Raw genomic sequence first — 11,859 nt, forward strand, 5'->3', positions numbered from 1 at the left:
CCAGTTAATGTAGAATGTTTCTATAAGATGTTCTTCTCTAGAATTAATAAAATCCTAAGAATCCCAGTATCTTTTGTAGTTCACTTAGTGCTGCTTGAATACTCTTCATTCCACTCTCTATTCCCCCCAGCTAACTAAATTTAGTAGAAATAATACACATTTCAAAAGCTTTATTTTGGTCTTGTCACTGTTTTCCTTAAAGTAAATTAATAGAGATTAGCCTTACTCTTTTTTTTTTTTTTTTTCCTGTTAGGCAGTTCAGATTAAGTGACTTGCCCAGGGTCACATAGCTAGTATGGGTCAAGTGTTTGGTCTGAACCCGGATTTGAACTCAGGTCCCCCTGACTTCAGGGCCTGTGCTCTATCCACTGCACCACGTAGCTGCCCCGAGATTAGCCTTACTCTGTAAAAGCATTCATATTTAATTTTCTATTAAAAGAGTAAGAGTTATATTAATGAATAAAGATTCGGATTTTGTATATGTGTCCTTTATTTCCAATGATTCAATGTCGATATCAGTTCACATCTAAACTGGAAGGTATGTTCAAGAATATGAGCATCTCAAATACAACTATGGATCAATTCAGGCAGCATCTACAGGCTACAGGGGTAAGACTCTGCTTTTATTTCATATATGTTTATACACATATTTTTTTAACATAACCTTTTTCAAATTTTGCTTGATAAGCCAGATGACCAAAGTCTTCCCCTTTTAAAGTGAGTTAACTTTATTTTACTTCACTAAGAGCTGTAGATATTTATTAGATTCCTTTGTCAGAGTATTAAATGTCCAGTATTTTTTCAAGGAACTTTCTTTCATAGCTCACAAAACTTTTCAAAATCTTTGATTATTCCTTCAAGATAAAAAGCTTTTGTTTATAGCTCAATTACTTTGTCATTTTAAAAATATTATTCAAAGCAAAACAGTAAAAATTGTTGCTAAAACTAAAACAGGCATGTTGTCCAAAATATACTGCTAGAAAAAAGAATGAGATCTAGCTTTTTTTCACTTGGTCCTAAGCATCATCCCTCTAAACTATATGATCTCAGACAAATCACCTTTTGTCACGTTCTGTCTCTAAAATCAGAATAAAGACAAAACTAATTTATTTATACTTAAAGTGGGGATTTTCAAAATAAATCGAGAACACTGATTTTAATTGGTTAAAAAAAAAATTCAAGTACTCTGTAATGTTAGACATAATTCAGGGGTATCTGGTATAAATACCCCCCCCCGCTAGAAACAGTATTACTTCAATAATGTTATAGCAGTTTATTACTAATAATTGCCTTATGGAAAGAAAACTATTTAAGTACTTACTATGTGCTAAGCATCCTATATATATATGAAACCTTTCAAGTCTGTGGCTAAAACTTTGAAAAATCATGCAGCTTTCTTAGCTCCATAAACAATATTCTTCAAAGATTTGAAGGACATTGATAGTTGGTGATCCATTTTTATGAAGAGCCTACCACTTAGGCTTAGGTGACTCAGTTAAATTCTTTCCTTGAAAAATAGTAGTATGCTTAAATGTAATTAAGTCACATCATACCCAATATTCAGCTTAACCCCACATACCTTGGTGTTTATACTTATGAATGATTATCACTTAGATTGTTTATAATTTATAACTTGTTATATAGTCCATTTGGATTTAAGGCAGAACAACAGCTCCAAGTAACACAACTTAATTACTAATAATTTTTTGATGCCAAAATAAAGGATACTAATAAACAATCTATAGTCTTTCATGAGAAAGAACTGGAAATTCTGTGATAAATCTATAATCAAGCAAACATTTTGGTACTGGTTCAAAAACAGAAAAGTAGATCTGTGAACAAGACCAAGCAAAAAAATATCACAAAACAGAATCCAGTATTTGACAAACTTGGGAAAGAACTGCCTCTTTGACAAAAAAAATTAGGAAAATTGGAAAGCAGTCCCGCAGCAATTAGGTGTGTACCAACCTTTTACACCATATTCCATAGTAAACAAAATGAATTTGTTACCCGAATGTAAAATATCGTACCATAAACAAAGGATACAGTGAAAATCTATGCCAAGATGTGACATAAGCATCTCATTCCCCTTCATCCAAGGTCCATCTCAGAACTGGTCAGCTCTGCTGGAATTGAACAGCAGTGTATTGGCTCTTTAACTTTGGGATCCATACTATATTGGACCTAGGCACCCCCCAAAAAAAATAACCCAAAACATTTTTTTCCCACAGGAACCAGTCTGGGGTAATATCCGGGTAACTTTGACTGTACCAATAATGAATAAACACAGCAGGTGATTCATTTAGTATATCTCCCCAAATCCCACTTTGGAGGTGGGTATTCAAGCAGACCAGGTTGCTTCACATCACAGATTCATTATCAAATTAGAGGCATTCTCAGATACTAGTTGCATTTTTTTCTCCTATCTTCATTCATTCATGGATTTGCTCGACATTATTTATTGAATATGAAATAATATTTTCATACAGTGCAATTTTTTGATGTTTAAGCCGATAGTGAAACTTCTCTAGCCCTTTCTGCCATAATTATTAGTACAGTAATAGTATTTATGATGGAGAGGGGAGGAAAGGAACAGAAGAGATTTGGAATCAAGATAAATAAGATTAGACAATGTGGTTACACTATAAATACTTTTTCTCTCTATTTCTGGAATTTGTATTTAATGCATTTAACAAGTATTGTTAGGCAGACAAATTTTTCTTTTTTTTTTTTTTAACCCTCCCTATTTTCATATATTTTGAGGGCTTTGGGGGAATAATATAGATAATATATGTGGAACAGGCCATAATGACACATTCTTGAGTAGGTTAATTCTCTTATACTACTTGTAGAATGAATACCGTATCATCTAAAAAATGTTATATTTGTGAATAACATGTTTTGGTGCTCTGTTGCTGGATAAGAAAATTTCATTCTAAAAGGACCCACATGTACAAAAATATTTATAGCTGCTCTTTCTGTAGTGGCAAAGAATTGGAAATGAGGGGATGCCCATCAATTGGGGAATGGCTGAACAAGTTGTATTATATGAATGTAATGGAATACTATTGTGCTGTGAGAAATGAGGAGCAAGTGGATTTCAGAAAAACCTGGAAGGACTTGTATGGACTGATGCTGAGTGACATGAGCAGAAACAGGAGAATGTTGCACATGGTAACAGCCACGTTGTGCGATGACTAACTTTGATAGACTTAGCTTTTTTCAGCAATGCAAGGATCTAAGACATCTCCAAAGGTCTCATGATGGAAAATGCTATCTACATCCAGAGAAAGGACTATGGAGTTGGAATGCAGATCGAAGGATACTATTTGCTCTTTTTTTTCTCTTCTGTTTTGTTTTGTTTCTTCTTTCTTGTGGTTCCTCCTATTGGTTCTAACTCTTCTTTACTACATGATTAATGTGAAAATATGTTTAATAGGAATGTATATGTAGAGTCTATATCAGATTGCACACCATCTTGGAAAGGGAGATGGGGAGGGAGGGAGAGAAAATTTAAAACTCAAAAGCTTATGGAAGTGAAGTTGAAAACTAAAAATAAATTAATATAAAAAAATTTTTAAAAAAAGAAAATTTCATTCTACTCAACTTTATTACAGAGAAAAGAAAGGCTAGTCATTAAAGACAGTGATTTAATCTGAATTTGTTTTCCTATTCTGTGTTCCTTTCTTCTTGTGGCTGATGAATTCACTTCAGCATGGATTCCTGACAATTACACAGTTGTATCCCATATCGATAGCATATTGCTAACTATTTGTTAAGTATGATAATCTGGGAGACTGTCATTATAAACATTAAATAGAAAAACCATCTGCAGACCCATTTGAAAATTCTAATTACTCTAATAATATTACTTTACCATTGAGATTTTTCCTAATTTTTAATACCTTGGTTTTTGCTTATGCCAAGAAACTTAGATTTCAGGCTTCCTGCCCTGTTTTAGGCATTAGTATGATCTTTGTACTATGGGAAGTTTCAAACGGAAAAATGAGTTTTCTGAAGAACTTAAAGCCCATGCAGAAAATCTCCAGACTGGAAGAAAAACAATCTCACATTTGTTTTCAAATGCTTTAAATGATTTCTGTGGTTTTTTCCATTTCCTTTAACAATCATATAAAGAGTACTTTACCATTGAAGTTGAAAGGCTCTGATGGCATTGGTGATACATATTGCTTATCAGAGTCTGCCCTTTGTCTGTTGTATGGACACAATTTTTGAGACTTTATCATTGTATCACCACAGCTTCTACTGAAAAAATAAATAATACAGATCTAGAATTGGTTGAAAGATGTTAATACAAACAGGATACAGAGTACTTGCCTAAGTTTTTAAATGCCATCTAACATCTTCTTGGTTTTATATGCCACCTGTCTCCCCACCCCATCCCAGATCATTATTTATTTATTTATTGTGTTAAATTTTTTTTTTAAATTTTGAGTTCTGAATACAGTCTCTCCCTCCTGCTCCTCTCCTACCCATTGAGAAAGCAAGAAATGTGATATCAATTATGCACGTGAAATCATGCAAAACATATTTCCGTGTTAGCCATATTGCCAAAAAAAAAGGCAAGAAAAATAAAAGTTAAAAATATGTTTCAATATGCATTCAGACTCCATCCGTTTTCTCACTCTGGAGATGGATAGCAATTTTTATCATAAGCCCTTCAGCATTGTCTTGGATCATTGTATTGATCAGAATAGCTAAGTCATTCACTGTTGATCAGCAATAAAATTTCCTGTTACTGTATACAATGTTCTCCTGCTCACTTCACTTTGCATCAATTCAAATAAGTCTTCCCAGGTTTTTCTTAAATCATCCTGCTCATCATTTCTTACATGTGCCACCCATCTTGAGTGTGGAAAGGGTACAGTTATAAACATTCGATTCGTTAATCTAAATATACCTTCTTGACAAAACTTAGAGGTTGGTCAATAGTATCATGCTATTAGATATATAGCCTGCTATAGAGAGGCCAAAGAAAATGAACACTGAAAAAAACTTGGTTTTGAGTTTGGTAATTAGGAAGCCATTGGTAACCTTGTGGATTAGATTTGAAAACCAATTATAAGGTGCTGGAGACAATGGGTATAGGACTATTTTTTCAAGAATTTTGATTGTGAAATGGAGTACAGAGATATAACATTAACTAGATGGAATAAAGAAGCATCAAAAGCAAGCTTTTTAGGACTGAAGAATACTGAATATGTTTTTAGGCTAAGGTGAGTGAATGAATGTAGCTAGGGATAAGGTATCTGGGTGTCTGGAGTAAGGTCCTGGAAGAGGTAGTAAAATGGAGTCAGGACCTCAAGATAAATTAGCTTTGAGTGTGGAGAAAGGATGCCTGAGAACTCTGAGGTAGAAAAGGAAGGTGGAAGAATGAATGAATACTGATGCTGAGAATCCCTCCTCAGTTAAAAGTGATCTTTCTTTCCTTAGCTTTTTTTTGTAGCACTTCAGATTTCTTATTTCCCCTTACCACATTCTACATTATTTTAAATTGCATTTTTTGTTTGTGATTTGGAGGTTTGGTTTTTTTTTTTTTTTTTCAGGTGCTTTTAGATAGCTTGCATTTCTTCTTTGGGAAATACCCCTCCATATCCTTTGATCATTTCTCTACTGGAGAAGAGCCCTTGTTCTTATAAAGTTGTCTCAATTCAGCATAATATCTTAGATATTAGACTTCCAACAGATAAATCTGTTGCAAAGATGTTCCTCAGGTAACATTCTCCTCTAATTCAAACTGCACTAATTTTGCTTTTGAAAAAGCTTTTAAACTTCATGCTTGTCACTATTCATAGCACAACAGTATTCCATCACAATTGTATACCACAACTTGTTCAGCCATTCCTCGATTGATGAGTCCCATTCATTTTTTAACTTCTAATTATTAGTAAGTTTTCCTTAGATCAAACCTAACAGTGTTTCAGTAGCTTCCAATCACTGCTTTTACTTGCCATTTGGCACTAAGCAGAACTCTTTTATTGAGTAACACTTCAAAAACTTCAGCAAACTACTCCCCTGAGTTTCCTGTTCTCTAAGATATACCCAGCTGCCCCGTTCCTTCAAGTGATCCTCATATAATATGACCCCAAAGCCCTTTAAAATGCTGGTTGCCATTCACTTGGAATATCATTTCTAAAATGTTGTGCTCAAGAATAAGCTATTTCCTGTTGCCCTGGTGTCATATTTTGTCTTTTAGGAAATCTTTAAGCAAATTTTTTTCTTTTCCTTCATAGTATCTAAGATTTACTACTGTCTAATAAAGTGATTTTAAATGATCTTTTATTCCTTTTGACAAACTATCACTCGTAACAATCTTTATATAGTACTTGTAATTTCTAAAGCCTGTCAAACAGTTAATTCTTAGGATCTTTATGAATAGGGCAAGAGTATAGTATCCCTATTGTATATCATGTGCATTTGGTGGGTAAAGTGTCACTTTTTAGGAGTTCTGGTTTTTCTTCCAGTTAGATTGTTTAGATATACCCACTATTATCCATTGCTGGGCAGTTTAGGTTTTCCATTGGAATGTTTTCTGAAGTCACTAGGACCTTATTAAAAAACTACTTTTTGATCCTGATGTGAACAGAGAGAAAAACAACTGACTTTTAATTTGAGTTAAGCTAGTTTCTTTGAAGAAGGGATTCAATGTTAGCTATACAATTCAAATTTTTTTCCCTTTAAATAGAGTAGAAGCAATTGTGAATTGACATTTTTCTTGTAAAAATCTTGATTTTGAGGAACCATTAAAAGAAAACCAACAACTCAGCAATTTGTTTTGGTGTTTTGAAGCAAGGGTATTTTCAGAGTAGTAAAGAATATTGAGGGAACAGCTACAAATTACAAGCAGTAGCTTGTATCCAAACAGTTCTTTCCTATAGAACATACTTTAATTGACACAGTTAACAAATTTAGGGCATTAGTTGACACATATAGTAAATTTTGAGCACTCCCTAGGGTCAAGGAATTCTAATGTTCCCTAAAGAGGAAACTGAAGGTCCTTAACAGTTGCTGCCATAAGTATGTCTGAAACCTGCTGTAGGTCACACGGATGATACATCTACAGAGAAACTAATTTAGGATAAATCTGAATCCTGTTCCAGTTGCATCTGACATGTTAATCAATAACTAAAATGAGTTTCTTAAGGTTAAGAATACTGCAGCAGGATAAATTCCCTGATTCAACTCATTACTTTTAGAAAAGTATTATTTATAAAAGTATTACCCTTTACCTGCTTTATTAGAGTGTATATGGGTGCATACACACTAGCAAGGGATTAATGGTTTCTAGTTACATGCAGGTATTTTAAAACTCCTTTCCATGTTTAGGGGAAAAAAACAAATGTGAAAAGAGAATTCTAGGAGTAACCCACTGAGAAAGTTAAAAGTAATTACTTCTATGTGCAGTTCCTGTGACTAAAAAAAATCAACTGTAGTTTTAATTGATAGTATCTTGTAAACATGTTCTTTTCCTTCCTGAGTTTTCAGAGTCCTTTGCCACATTTGAAACTTAACAAGAAAGGTATAATAATAAAAAAAAAAAAAAAGCCCTGCACACACAACACACATTAATTCATTGGGTTAGGCTAGGATGATATGGGCAATTTAGAGGGGAGATGTGGTGCTGGAACAGGTCACCTTGAAAACTCTCCTTACAACACATGATTTAATAAAATTATGGAAATAAAATTAAATCTCCAGTGAATCTTGTTGCCCTGACTAATTTCAGTATTAAAAAATGTCCTGAAACCACCCTTGAAATTACTATATTTTTAAATTTTTAATTTAATGACTAAATAGTCCAGTGTTAGTGAAAGAAGGACTTAATGTTTTGAAAAATGACTTCTTTAAGTAATCAGTATCTTGGAGACTCAGAGCTCCCACCCCCAGCTCCCTTCTCTAAAGTCCTTTAGAAGGAATTACTAATAATGAGATTGCACTGCATCTCCTTACTGTAGCCAAACCTCAACCCATGCCTGAATTGATTTAATCAAAGGTCTGCTCAGGCTTGGGTGCTGACAGATTCTTCTGCCTAGATTGCTCAAGGCTGAGAGTGGTCTGGGATGCTTGGGGGCTGATCTGATAGAAGAGGTACTTTCTCTGTAGTTGGTAGGTGGGGTGATATCAGCCCCTGTTGAAAAGGTATATAAACTGGGTACCCCAACTCCCAAATCGAGCCAGTTCTGTACTGGCCCCCTTAGGGTGGGGCCCAGTTCTGAACTGTAACTCCCATGCAATGCATGTTGCCAGCTTGAGAGAAATTAAAACATGGATATACAATCTAATTCATTTGTCTTTTTCTTAGAACAAACTCTGTGAAAGGCTGGAAATGTAAACAAGAATTAAATTGAATGTAGTAATTTTATAAATTGTTGGAGATGTTCACAAATATAGTATAATTCAAATGTTACACATTTCTTTTTTAGCTGTTTCTGTAATTAAAAAGTTTAAATTTTTAAATTTATTTTAAACTTAAATACAAAATGAGAGGAGAAAAAAAAAACATTTCCCTGTACACAGCAGAGCATAGAGAGAATTCAATATATAAAACCATGAATTTCCATTTCAGATTGTTTACTTTATGTATTTATTTTTGGCTATGGGGTTAACTGACTTGCCCAGGGCCACACAGCTAGTGGGTATTACCTGTCTGAGGCCGAATTTGAACTCGGGTGCTCCTGACTCCAGGGCCAGTGCTCTACCCAATGCGCCACCTAGCTGCCTCCTTATTTTTTATTTATTTATCAGATTGCTTACTTTAAAAAAAAAAAAAACCTATATAATAAATACTACATACTGTTTTCAAAGCTACCCAGCTTTTCTGTGCTTTTTTCTAAATTTTCTTTTGTTCTCTGCTGTGCACTTTCTATTTTTTTTTCTCTCTTCCTCTCCAGCCCTCCCAAGAGAAGGCTACAAATCAACACGGATATGCATAAATGTACATATGCTTGCCGCTGCTGTTTGTCCTTCATTCTCCAAGAGGACCGTGACATCAGGGAGGTGATGCCATGACATGCAAGTGAATTGGATGTAGGTGAGGGAGGGCCGTGCAAAGTCACCAGCCTCACTTTCTCCATCTGGAGCCATGTGGATCCAGTGACCAGATACAGATCGGGATGAGAGGAGACCGCCCAGGATGCGGTGGGGGGCCTTGGCCTTTTTAAGCTAAGGTCTTTAACAGGTCTTAGTTTGGCTGAGCAATGCCATTCAGTGATTAAACAACCCTGAGGGGCTTCCCCTCTCAGATCTATTTTTTTAGGAGGCTATTCTTTGCCACATATATATATATATACACATACACACACATATATACACGTTATATATATATATATCATACACACGTATATATACTTACATACATACACACGCACACACACATATATACACATACGTAAAACCATACTATACATACTTCTATTTATGTGTTATTTCTCCGGAGGTGTAGAGCATCTTCCTTCATAGGTCCACGTCTTTTCACATTTTTTTAAATCCACCAGCTCGCCTCCCCTCAGACCGCCCCGACCCGGCCCTCGGCCGCAGGCTCCTCCCTCAGCCTCGAGGGGCTGTGCTGGCCTCCCCGGAAGCACTGGAGCCCAGAGGCGGATGTCAATCCGGGAGCTAGCCCCGCCTCCCGCGCACCCAGGCAGCATCTGATTGGCGAGCCTGCCTGTCAGTCGGGCCGCTGCGGCGTTCGGCTCCTGAGGCTTCGGCTGGCGACGCCCTCTCGGGAGGGCGGAGCTCCGGCTCCGGGGCCCCCGCGGGCTTCTGGCGGGGTATGACGTGTTAGAGTGGCTCACAGCGAGGTAAATCCAAATAATGAGGCCGCAGCGTGCGGTTGACATGCGCAGTGGGAGCTGGCTTGCTCCGTATCGTCTTGCCCAGCGTTCCCGCTGAGTCCTGTCGCTCGGACAAACAAATATTAGCCCTGATCTGGGCACGACAGTGTTTTCACCCCCGGTAAGAGAAACACCTTTGGAAAGCCCTGACCAGGGGCAAGCCCGGCTGCTGACTCACTGCGGACGACCGGACTATGGAGAGCAGCTTACTTCTTCACAGTTTCTCCAGCAATTCTCTATTTTCTGGCAAGTTTCCACACCAAGTATGACCCTACACACTTCATCTTAAACCCAGCTTCTCTGCCGAGGGTGCTAACTCCCAAAGGGCGCAGCTGCACTTGTTAATAACACGTGGTAAACGGCCAATGTGAAACTGAACCATCGTGGCCGCTTTCTCCGTTAGGAAGGAGTAGGCGGTGTGCTGCGTGGTTGCCTGGCCCTGTTCGCGGGAAGTTTTTACATTCAGGGTCTGACGCTTATTTGCATGCTATTTGGAAAAGCGGGTTTTTACGAGGAGATGCCTCTAAGGATTTAAAAGGTCTGCTAAATGTCTGCAGAAGGTTTGCAGGAGAGCAGGCAGGCCCGGCTTACAAATGATTGACAGTTCGATGAGAGTAGCTTAGTTCGTAATGAAAGGGTTCTCCAATCAGCCTCAGTCAAGTTGATGTGCACCTCTTTGTGGACCAGTCATCCTTTAAAAAGGGCCAATGTCCTATTCCTGAGACAGCCATCTCTTTTTTCTTTTACAAATGTATACATTGTATTTGCTGGCTTACTTTTTGGTTTTTTCCAAGTTTGTCTTACTTGATACTCTCTGTGACTCTCCAAGGCATTAGGATTCTGAAGGAACACATGTATCTTCTCTCTTTGTTCAACATAAGCACTTCATCACCATTAATCTTTCCATGTGGTGAAATGTAGTTAACTTTTTGGGTTCCTCTTCACTCCCGCTTTAATACTTCAAAGTTTCTACTTAGCATTGTTCTTTCCATCAGGAATACTTAAAAATCTTTATTCTATTAAAAGTCAATTTTTTCCTCTGTAGAATTATACTGTTTTGAAGGCAAGTTATTTTTTGTGATGAGCATTTATCTTTTGCAAGTTGGAATATCATGTTCTCTAGTATTTTTTTCCTTTATAGTATTTACAGCTATGGCATACGATTTCTATCTAGACCTGGTAAGTTCTGAATGTGTCAGAATGGATGTTTCCTGTTGATGTACTTTGAAGTCTCATTAATAGGTGTCACTTGACTTCTTGCAGCTGTCTTTTTTTTTTTTTGGTGAGGCAGTCGGAGTTAAGTGACTTGCTCAGGATCACACAGCTAATACATGTCAAGTGTCTGAGGTGGGATTTGAACTCAGGTCCTCTTGACTCCAAGGCCAGAGCTCTATCCACTGCACCACCTAGCTGCCCCTTCCTGCAGCTGTCTAATGAGTCTTCAGACAATAATTTTGGAAAAAGTTCTGTTTCTTTGTTTTGTCTTTCAAAGGGCTGCTAATTGTTTTGGGGAAAAACTAATTCTTTTTCCAGGGAGTCTGAAGTATGATATATAATTCTCTGATCATCTAGTTGAAGCATTTAATGGTTAAAAGCTCCTATGTGGAGAAAGATAGTTAACTTCCAAATATAGGAAATCAGTTGTGTAGGAAAGAGATAACTTTCTGCAGCCATGGTACCAACTAAGCTACTGAACACTGGGGTCTCTTTTTTTGTAGCTTTGTAGTAAAGGATTATACTTTCGCTTAATTACTCCTTTTCTCCATCTCCCCACTTTACCTATTAACTTTACTTCAAGATAGGTATCAATAGGTATTAAGATAGGTCAAGGAAATAAAGTTATCCTTTTAAGTCAGTTACTAGACTTCTTTGAATTTGGGGGGGGGGGGGGGGGGGGGGGTGGTTTGTAATTCCTGTCCCTAATTGACACACATAATTTCTTATTGAGGTTTCCTTGGAACTTTTTGTTAATGATAATTAGCTATTACAAACATTAGAAAATAGA

At 36.8% G+C, this 11,859-nt stretch overlaps 1 long non-coding RNA gene across 1 annotated transcript; it reads right to left on the bottom strand.

The window, feature by feature from the left end:
• Positions 1–468: 468 nt before the first annotated feature.
• On the bottom strand, positions 469–9,501 carry LOC114040567. Its single transcript, XR_003568796.1, has 3 exons — positions 9,431–9,501; positions 2,047–2,126; positions 469–531 (listed from the first exon to the last, which is right to left on the bottom strand). It is a non-coding gene; the product is annotated as an uncharacterized LOC114040567 (long non-coding RNA).
• Between the last annotated feature and the right edge of the window lie 2,358 nt (positions 9,502–11,859).

This window comes from Vombatus ursinus, unplaced genomic scaffold (genome assembly GCF_900497805.2).
Source record: "Vombatus ursinus unplaced genomic scaffold, bare-nosed wombat genome assembly UNPS02013623.1, whole genome shotgun sequence".
NCBI classification, from domain to species: domain Eukaryota; kingdom Metazoa; phylum Chordata; class Mammalia; order Diprotodontia; family Vombatidae; genus Vombatus; species Vombatus ursinus.